The sequence below is a fragment of the Corvus moneduloides genome, chromosome 1 (genome assembly GCF_009650955.1).
Source record: "Corvus moneduloides isolate bCorMon1 chromosome 1, bCorMon1.pri, whole genome shotgun sequence".
Lineage (NCBI taxonomy): Eukaryota > Metazoa > Chordata > Aves > Passeriformes > Corvidae > Corvus > Corvus moneduloides.
In genome coordinates this window covers 109,051,062-109,062,609 of record NC_045476.1, presented here as the reverse complement: position 1 = coordinate 109,062,609, position 11,548 = coordinate 109,051,062, and positions in this window count along the sequence as shown.

Sequence of the window (11,548 nt, the reverse complement as noted above, 5' to 3'; positions counted from 1 at the left end):
GTTTTGTCTTTGTTTCTCACCATCTTATTCTATTTTTTGCTGAAATTAAATTGATCTTTCCTGGCTTGCGTCTGTTTTGCTGATGTAAAATCAGCAGTTGGCGAGTGATCCCCCTGTCTTTATCTTGACCCACAGACTTTTTCATCTTATTTTCTCCCCATGTCTGCTGAGGGGATGAAGTGAGAGATCAGCTGATGGGTGCCTGGCAGACAGCAAAATTTAACATACCACAAGCACAAAATGCTGGAAGTAAAAATAAGCAAAAACCCCAAGATGTTTGTGCTAATGGTGACCAGTAAAATTGGAAACAAATCTTTCGGAGTGTTTTCTGAAAGGCTTTTAATAGTAATGTTTAGCGGGACAAAATCCAGTCATATGCAGGGCAGAGTTAATCTTTGCACTTTGCTAAGCTCAATCTCAGGCATGGTTTTTTTAAGGTCACCCATCAGTCTGAATCGTTCATAGTAGGTCCTAACGTGTTCTTGACTAGGAATATTTATTAACAAATAGCAATTATCACTTGAAAAAGAACTTTGAAATAGTACTGTTAGTAGTTTCATAAAACAAAACAACAATTTTAATTAAATGTAACACTAGAAATAAAGCATGTCTTAATAGGCCCCAGAATCAGAATAATGCATTCTATCCAGTTCCAACATAAAAAGTTGATGGACCAACAGTTTTCTAAAAAGTCTCCTTCAATAATTAGCATATATTATGTATAGATTAGGGTGGGGGGGGGTTAAGTAATGTAGCTATTGTAACAGGTTGTTTATGGTTCTGTCATGCCAGAAAATAAAAAAGAAAAAGCTTAGATCCTCAGACAACAATTTTATTTAAGAAAACAGTAGCTTAATGATGTGTATAGTCAGTCTATTATAGACACAGAGAAATCTCAGACATCTAAGAAGTCCTTTAAAGTCCTAAAGGTAATTTCTTCTGACACATTTTTAATTACATCATGAAGTCCATAATCTTTTATGTTAAAAACACTTCTAATTACAAAGCATCTTCCCTTGCATAGGTACATGGCTTGGTTTGCTGCTGCTCTTTATTAAGGAGTGTTTTCAAATGCTCTTCTCCCATCTCAAAAATCAGGAGAGAATGTACAGGAAAACAACAAATAATCTTATTTAAGTAGAAGGACCACTGATTTATTACTGAGCTAGACAAACAAGTCTACAGAAATCTCTCTTTAATTCATGAGAAGCTAAATTGCAAATGCCATCATTTCACTGGTTCTTGTACAAAACATGCTTCATGTAGGTGCTCCCCCAGCTGCAGCTCTCCTTCTTTCTTGCCCACTTAGAGAAGTTGTCTAGAAAAGCTGTCTTGAGCAGTTGCAGAATATTGGTCTAATTTCCACCCAAGTGATCATGCTTTCCAAATGAAAGTCACTATCTTCCAGAATAGCCCCTGTTTTTTCGGAACGGATTGATTATTCAACAAGAAATCCATTTTACCAGAAATCATAAAGTACTAGGTAGCTGCTGCAAATATTCCAGTCTCCCAGAAAAGCCATTTCATCTTCGGAGGGGATGATCAAGTTGATTTTCCTCATTACTACAAGTACTTTCTGCAAACTACATTAGGATCAATATTTCATCTTGATAAGAAAAGTGCTGTCTCTAATAGTTTCACCACTGTGACTACTGAATTCAGTAAACAGTCCTCTCAATTCCTCCCAGTCTTAGCTGGCCCTGACATGGTACTGTGTTCAGTTTTCACAAGAGTTGTGATCAGTGAAAAACAAAGCAGGTTTTGTCATTTGCAGTATCAACTATCACTAAAGGCAGTAGCAATCTAACAGATAGAAGTCACTTTTCTTTCTCTGACTTCTATCTCTCCAAAGGTTGTTGAGTTTGGGGTTTTTTTTAAATTGGAGTGGGGGCATTTTTTTGGTTGGTTGGTTGCTTTTGATATTTTGGTCTTTTATTTTTCTTTCACTGGAAAAATTCCAGCTGCTACATTCTGTTCTACTTTGTGTCTGGTGTCACCACTTCAAGTGCTCAGTTCCTTTGGCTATTTTTCTATGCCTTGCTCTGGTGACCCCTTTACACATGAGACCTGTTTTGTTGTTTCTCTTGTGGCCTTCCCTCACCTATTCCAGATCCCCTTTGGCCACATTCAAGCTAAAAATACTTCATGACTGAGGAGAGAAGGGGGTGGGGTGGGCATGAGGGGGTGGGCAGGTGTTTAAGCAAATATAAATTAAGAAAAAAAAGACATTTGTATCTGTCTTGTTCTAGCTGTTCATGTTAAGTCTTTTCACATAGAAATGATCAGCCTCCTTGTTTCTGTAGCTCTTCTAGCATAACTGTCTTCCATACTGTCCTGAGATAAGACGCTTCTGATTAGAGCCGTGCCCTACTCCTGACAGATCACAGAGGCCACATGCAACATAAAGTCCCTGTTCAGCACAGTCAGGACACCTCAATGAAATAAATTTACACCACAGAGGTGTATCTCTCTGCAAATCTTCCATGCACAGGCAACAACTGTGTCTCCACACCCTTTCCACAAAGCAGTGGCATTCAGTTGTGCAGCCAATGTATATTGTAGCCCCATATCCTCCCCCATTCTGGTTCTCTGCTCAACAAACCTACCGTGAAGCGCTTTATTCACTGGGCCAGCAGTGGGCTGAGCCTGGCCCTGGGCCAAACTGACCTCTTACATTCTTAGCATTCACAAGCCTTTAGATCATGAATATGGTAATGCTGCTCACAGGCTGCAGTCCGAGGCAAGGGGTGAACACCCTCAGTACCACTGCTGCAGAGTGCTTTTCTAAGAAAAATAATGTTCAGTTCTCTGTGTGTGTGAATGTTGGCTTGATGTCCTAATTCCCAGTAGGTAACTCTGGGAGTACCCTGCCCAGAGGGGGATGGTTCAGCTGCTTTTGTGCATTCAGTATCAGAACACATTCCTTCAGTGGCTGCACCCACCCACCCCTGACTGTGCTGAGGACTGTGCTGTTAAAAATAAGCCAGGCTTTGTCCAGTCATAGTTTGTGCTGTGCTGTTTGTCCTGGGGCTTGTGGACTTGAGAGGAATGGTGCTCCTCTTCTCACAAATGTAATCTGAGAGAATAATTTGTGAAGCAGGCTGGGAGTGGTATGCTGGTCTGGGTTGGACATGTGTGACAGATGAGTGGGATCTGTGCTGGTGAGGGAAGGGTGGCAGCCAGGAGCCACTCACCACCTGAGAACAAGGGTGAGGAGGAAAACTGTGACTCATCTGAGAAACCCAAGACCTGACTGGAGCAATTTATAGTCGATTTTAGCAGCAAACCTGTTCTTATAGAAGAAGTGTTTCCCACAGTGAGATGAATCACTTTCATTTGGACAGCTACATATTTCATCTCAAGTACATGCTTTGCTTGGTAAGTGTTAAATAACTGGCAGTCTAAACAGGAGTCCAGCCCTTTGTCTTAAGGTCTATTGTTTTTCTTTTTTCTCAGAGAATAAAACCATGAAAAGTTACGTTTGTCAAATAAAACCCAAATCTATCTTTCCCGCTTTCCCTCCCACATGTTGCAGTACAGATCTCTGCTGCAAGGTGCTTTACTCAAGAGTCTTAAGGAGACTGAGCTGGATGAGATAAGATGCTTTAACAACAAAAGACAAGAAAGTCTAGATGAGATTCACTTGGATCTGATCTGCTCAATTCTAAATGATCTGGGGAAAAAGAAGTCCTGAACTGGTAAATCTCTGTGATTGTACAAAAATCAGGCTATCAGTTGGACTGAGTTTCAGAAGTATTTCATGATACCAATTTGAATAAACAACACCTGATGAAATTTAATATCCATAGCTGCATAACACAGGAAAAACCAACCCTGTGTTGCCAGTGATGGGATTTAATTTAATTGTCACAACGGTCAAAAGACATCTTGGAGGTAGTGTGAACAGTTCAATGAAGGAAAAAGCTCAGCAGCAACCAAGAGGGCAAACACAAGGCTTATTAGAAAATAAAAACCAGAGCAGGAAGCATCCTATAACACTGCATAAAATGATGGCCATGATTTAAATACTGTTACTCCCATTTCACAGACACTGAAGTAGAGCTAGTAAAGATAGTGTGATAAGCAAAGACTATCACAGGAGTGCAGGGTCACTTTCAAACATGGGGAGATTAATTAGTGTAATACTTTCAGCTCAGAAAACGTTGGACAGGTAGGGAAAACGAACAAAAACACTAAAACCTTCTCCTTACACACAGCTACAATGGTCATAAGGAACTGGTAGTCACTGTTTCTCAAAATAAAAGAGCATGGGGCACCAATTTCAGGTGTCAGCTTGACAACAGAAAGAACTGCTTTTTCACAGAACGGAATTCAGTTGTTCATGGAAGGCAATGCTATAGGCGACCTTGGAGGCTGAAAGAGTAATTGGGTTAAAAAGCAATTACATAACTTCAAGGATACTTGAAAAGAACTATTAAATATGTGGTCCAGATCCTTCCTGTGGTTCAACAAAGGCTTCATCACTGATTGCCAAATGTAGAAGGGCATTTTTGGGGAAACATTACCATATTCTTTCCCTAGCATCCATCACTGACTACTGTCAGGGACATAATTCTAGATTAGACAGATCTTCCATCTAATCAAGACCAGCTGCCATCAATGTATTCATCTGGTCAAAACATGCTTTTTCTCCTGATAGTCTTTAGCATGACTTCTGGTTAAGAGACCTTTTATTTCTAGTTCTGATGTCTCTCACACTCGAAACACCAGGACTTCATTGATAAGCTCTGCATTGTATTGGTATCTATTCAGAGCTGACTAAACTCCAAAAGCAAGCTGTCAATATCTCATATTCATTTTCCTCTTACAGCTGTACCACTCACTCACCACATGATACAGATAATGGAGGATATACATCCCAGCTAATTTATGTTTTCACTCTGTCCTCCAAACGGCTTGGTTCCCCAAAATCTTTAATGTGCAGAGAGGCTGGAGAGTTGAACACAGATTAATGCCTGCCTTAACTTTGTATTCCCATACTCTTGATTGTAGCTGTAAGGAAACACGAACCTGGCTTCTTTACTGACTCTGTTGAACACAGAGTGCAGCCCGTTCTCTGGCTCTGTTTGTTTGTGTAGCTAAGTGACCGATTAGAATGGAGGTTAAAAACACAGCCACACCAAACACACATTTCTGCCTGACAAAACAGGCAGGTACATGCTTCCCTCTTCTCCAGGTGCTACAGCTATTGCATAAAAACCACTATGACCAACTGTGCAAAAAGTCCTGGATGAGTAATTGTTAGCATTGAGGCTAAGCATGGGGAGAAACAAAGGGCTGAAAGAAAATATTAATTTCTAAAGGACAGAAAATATGTTACAAATCAAAAGACATTAAGTGCCAGAAAGTGCAAAAGCACCTGTACTCAAGCACATGAATATTCAGGGTTGAGTTATAGTTTTTCATCCATCTGATCAAACAGTGATAAAAGTGTGTGAAAACGCAGCTAGAAACTCTTTTGGACCAGAGGGTGGAATTCCTCCAGTGTCGCTTCACAGTCTCTCAGACTTTGCACCTTAACATATTTTGCCCTGACTTGACTTAGTGACCTTTGCTTTAACATTACAAAGTTCAGACCACATCTTGTGGGCTAAAACAAACATCAGCAGTATCTCCACTGACAGCTACAGATAGCAGCCAGATGAGTAGCATTAAAACAAACCCCTGAGCACTGTGTTTGAGTATAGGTGGCAATTAGTAACACCACAGCTGCCACAGCAACAAGTTTAATGTGCAGGGGGGGTGACAAAGCAAGAAACTGTTTGAGAACCATATGGTAATGGCTTTTCTGGGCAGAATATAAGCTCCAAAACACCTCAGGTAAATGTATAGTCTGGTATTTGCTTTAATAGACCGTACACTTCTCAGTGTGTGTGTCTCACTTCCCCTTTTAAATGTTTTTCTTGGGTTCTTGAGCTGTTTCTAGACTCATCTGCAGCTGCAATGTCTCTGTAACTCATGTGACTCTTGTAGATTTTGTCACTAGAGAATGATGGAAAAAGACGTAGTGGTGGAGATGCACGGGTACACATTTGAACAGGAGCATGACTTCCCATGCTTGGTTTTCTCAGGAAACCAGGAAAAAAAACCCAACACAAACACAAACAAAAACAAAAAACAACAAACAAACCAAAACCAAAACCAAATTATTTTAAGATTTTTTTTCCCTTTTTTAACTTGTGTGAAACTCTTGAGGCAAAAGAGGAAAGACAGGAACTAGATTGATATTTGGACCTTCCTCTTAAAGGTCACCATGGACTTAGTAGTCTTTACTAGCCTGCTACAACCTGTCAGAGTAAATCCACCATGTGGATTACATTTACTGCTCTGGTATTTAATGTAAGTGCTAACAAGCTTTATAACACTGGTAGACCCTTGCTGATATTCTTAAACATCAAAATGAGGCATATCTATCATTCTGGGAAAAAAAAAATAGTAGTTAACATCTTGAATGTTCTGTTACGGCATAAATTTCTCTCTAGTCCTTAAAAACTCCAGTAAATAGAAATAGTCTTAGTAACAACCCTGATATAAACACAAATGTGTTTCCTGAAAAGCAGGAAGCAGCTTAACAATCATATCATATGACTAGCTAAATATGGAAGAACTTTGCTGAGTTTTTTTCCAGGGCATTATACAAATTTCCATGTGACTTTGTGGGACATGACTGTTGCTTGAGCTGCTATTACTGCAAAATCCTTTTACTCTGCAGCATGGGCATTTTACACATTTTGTCCTGCCTCGTGGCATTCATCATCTTGTAGGAATCCATTTCAATTCAGCCTGTGCACAAGCAATGAGAACATGAGAAAGCCTGAAGAAAGAACACGGAAGGCTCTGCAACCCCACATGGCCCCATCCTGTGAATGTGTGCAGCTGTTTTGCGGCAGCTGGATCTCACACAAGATCAGTGGGAGTATTTAATTTGCTGCTACTCTCTGATACCTTGTCAGTTCTGACGAATGGGAGTGAAGAACCGCATCACATTGAAGCCCATCACATTGGAGCACCAAAGAGTTGTCCAGTGGAAATAAACTTTCTTGGGTTTTTACTAGCTAGAAATGTCAGACTAATCCAGATGTGGCCTAGCAGTCATATCTTCCTTAATCCATATCCCCTCTATCACGAGTGGTCATGCCATTCCCTAAAAAATGCAAGTGTAGACCTGTTCTAGTATTTAGTGTTTTGCTTCCACACTTGGGAGCAAGATACCTTGAGAATGTAAGTCATGTAAACTGATTGTTAAAAAGGTTGCCTGAAGCATGAATTTATAAACTTGAGCTGGTGGTTTGTAGCTATTGTGACATTTTACTAATTTTCAGGTTAAATATATTTATTAATTTTTTTAACAGCAAAAGTGAAGTTAAAATTGCAAAAGGAAGTAAACAAGGAACAACAATGAAGGGAGTAAATCTGCAAAGGAACTCTTAAGAAAGTTCTTCTCCTATTTTGTGTATGGTGGAAAAAAAGTCATACTCTAAGTATTAAATTAACCTATGAAGTGAATAGGAAATAAAAAAAGACTTTGAGTTATGAAGGTTAGAGGTCAGTATATATTACAGGTATGTGAGAAAGAGATATCTGAGGGAGCCAAATATAACAAGTGAGAATCCATTATACAGAATTTACAGCGTGTTTCAATATTATTCTAATTATAGAATGAATCTCATGGACTCAGTCAGATGAAGCACCTAGAGAGAAATTTTAAAAGACACTTAGATGCCTTAAATTTCCAAGAGGCGTTTAGTGGGGTTTTCAAATATGGCCAGAAGTAATCCATAACAGTTAAGCATATAGGAGGATTTTGAAACACCTAAGTGCCTTTAAAATCCCAGACCAAGTCTGTGGAGGCTCAAGGAGAATATGCAGGCTTCTATGGACACGGGTTATAATGGCACCTCTACCTCGTAAATCAGCTGAACTATTAAGTAAACACAAGCATGGATGAAAAGGATTTGAAGGTACATTTACATTCAGTGACCAACAAAGGTGTCTTCTTTCAGATTACCAGGAGTAAAACATAGAGAAGCTGCAAGTTGATTCAGGTCTGGCTGAAAATTAGAAGTTATTTACATAACTATAAAATTTGTACATGCAAATTTGTTGGGTAAACTGTTGCTCACCTCCATCAGGCACAAAGCTCTACAGCCTTCTACGTACTTCAGTTACTTTGTTTGTGTGGGAAACTGGCTGAAGTTTTGGCCTCTAAATGTTGTTTGACCGTCTGCTGCTCACAAACAGTAGGCAAACTTTTCCAAGATGACAGAGATTTGCAGTGCAACCTGTAAAGCTCTTCAGAAGGCACGTGGACTAAAAGTTCTATAATACACTCTCATTGCTTCTTTTTTCCCCATTACTGCCTACCTATGTCCAATTTTTCCTTCTTACTTTTATTCTCAAAATATAGTTTCATTCAGGTGATTAAATGGGTTTGACCTACTGCCTGGTTATGTGATTCAAGGCTAATCTCCACAAACAAAGAGAAATGGGCACAAAGGAACAGAGGCAGGTGGAGAAATCCAATAGCATTCCCAGAGAAAAGGAGCTTCTGACCTGGCTCCTCTCACTGAGGGTTCAGCCTGTGGTCTGGTGTGACACCCATCACCATGAATCAATGGGAGAGGCTCCATGGATTGCTGTATAGAGGAGTTACTGCCTGCAGGGGTTGGGAACCACTAGGGGATAGAGGGGAAGAACATCTTTGGGATTGCACAAGACAGCTTTTGGGATGTTTAGAGGCAGAATCAAAGGTGGGGTAGGATGGGATAAAGATGGTTTGATATAGAAAAATAAAAGGGTATGGGGCTAAAGTGACCTGATTGGGTGTAAACAAGTTGTTGGTCAGTGTGCTTGTCTGGTTACGCCTTGCAGCTGATCATCTCAGTCTGTCTTGTCTTAGTAAATGGTATTTTAATTATTTTTCTGGGTGAGAATGGCATCTATATTCCATGTACATGTGTGTGTATGTGTGTGTATGGTGGCCTGAGTGCCACCAATTAGAGGTGGGAGCCACAAGTCACAGGGGCCTCTGTGTCTTTGATGGAGCAACTGGAGAGAAGAGAGCACACACATTATGTAAAGCTGTATGCCCATGTGTGGTCACTAGCAAACAGCAAGCCAGGGTAGGTGGGAGTCAAGTTTTGGAGTAGCCATGAGTCCAGGAATGATAGTGCAGAGACCAGAGGGTCTCTGAGTTGGCTACTGGAGAGACAAGGGGTTCTAAATCACCTGCTGAGGAGACTGTGGTGAGGTCAGCTACTGGTGAGGCCCCAGCTCTGGACTAGCTACCAGGGAAACTTGTTGGCCTGTTTGTATGTCTGTGTGAGGCAACTGGGGATCCAGAAGTCAGCTACTGAACAGGCTGAGTGTCCTGAAGGCAGCTACTGAGAGAGGGAGCCATAGTTCCTGTGAGTGCTTGTAGATCTGATTACCAGCAACTAGAGTGGAACTGTAGGCCTCTGGGATAACATTTCCACATGCCAGCAACTGGAAAGGTTTGGGATCCAGGTGTTAACAACAAAATAAGATTAGTGTCTCAGACCAGCTATAGAAGGATTCGTACTATGTAGATGTACACAAATACATACTTATTTTCCATTAATGGGCTTCTGTCCTCATCAGCCAGAGAGGGGAACAGCATGGGGCCGTAAGTACTGTTTGTGTTTGTGTGAGTGCTGTGTTTTCTGCCTGGGTCAGTCAGCGTGGCCAGCCATGTGTGTATCTGTATGTGTGTGCGCCTATTGGGAACACACACCCAGCCTTACCACTACCTGGATCTGGGAACCTACTGCATTTTAAAAACTGGCATACCAGCAACAGGCGAGTGGAGGGCAAGTATGAACAGTAAATGGGAGGATTTGCAAAGCGTGGGGAAAGCCAGGCCTGGAAGGCATAGTCAAGGACATATAGATTCAGGCAATGTCCAAGACAACCTCACTAATCAGGCTGCTGAGTAATGACTTGTTCATGGATCTCTTCCAAAAATGTAGATCACGCAGAGAAGGACTCTTGAGTCTCTCAGCAGAGAGAAAGGCACATAGTATCCAGTCCTTCACTAATGGCTGCTTGCAAGGCCAACATGCTGATCCTGATCCTCCAGCTGCTTCCCTGATGTCAGAAAGACATTTGACTCAGCCTAACATAATGCATGTGGGCTACTCAGAGGTCATTTGCAAGATGCTGCTAGCCCTGCTGAAAAGCATTTATGGAAAGGTAAGGTTGGAGCTGAGAGCTGTCTACCTGACACTGGTCACATCCCGGCAACATAAGGGCAGACAGGCAGCAAGTGGCCTCCAATATACAGATTTTGGGTTATTTGGATGTTGTGTATTGATTGGTGGGGGCTACCTTGACCGTGTTCAAGCTGTAGAGAGCACCTAAAGATTGTTCTCCAGAAGAGCCCCAGCTGGGCCACCTTTCAACAAGTGGATAAGGAGGTTCTGCAACTCTGGCTTCAGGGCTGCTCTTGCATAACAGCAGAGACTGGGTCAGACAGCACAGATGTGCATGGACAGATGAATGTCTCCACCAGGGCTAAATACTGGAATAGGCTATATAGACAATGGCATCCCATGGAAGAGCCATGCTGGCATGACAGCAGGCATCCTCTACTTGGGAAACTGTGCAGCAGTTACCCAAAGGGATCATAAAGCAGATTCAGCAGCTGTGGGAAGTGGCTTCCTCTCTGGGGGGGAAAGAAAATCTCCTTTTTCATTAAAAATCAAGACACTTCAAATCATGCATATCCCAGGGCAGCTCTGTATTGTGGCAACATGAGCTCCAGGAAAGTTGCTCCACAGAGACTGCTTGCCATCATTGCTTACAATTTTCAGGCAGAAGCTTTTCTTATTGGCAAAAACAAAACAAAACAAAAAAAAACATCAGGAAAGAGCCGTGTGAGGAGGATGGCCCTTTGCAAGGAACAGAGAAGGGCTACCCATTTCTTTGGATGATGCCCCTTTACAGAATCACAGAACCACAGGATCAGTTAGGTGGGAAAAGACCTCTGAGATAACCGAATCCAACCCATGACTAAACACTACCATGTCACTTAGACCATGGCCACATCCAGTCTTTCCTTAAACACCTCCAGGGACTCCACTGCCTCCCTGGGCAGCCTGTTCCAATGCCTCATTACCCTTTCTGTGGAGAAATTCTACTTAAGAAGAATTCTGCAGCGAAGGCTGCGATCTGCGCGCCCGTCAGGGCAGCGGGACACGGAACGGGAGACGGAGCAGGCGGCGATGTCCGGCCGCCACACGGCGAGGGCTCCCGGGGGTGAAGATGCCGGAGCCACGTCGGCTGAGCTGGGTTTGGGGTGAGCAGCAGATCACGGACGGGAGCTGCCGCTGGGGCAGGAGGACCCCACAGGGACCCCCACTGCCGCCGGGGACAATGCGAGGGCTGGTGTCGCACAGCGGGCGGCGTCGCCCCCTGTCCCGAGGGCGGTGCCGGGCGGGGGCGGCCGCTGGGCTAGCGGCGGGGGGGCGCGGGAGCCCATAAAGCACCGCCCGGTGGGACGGCACCG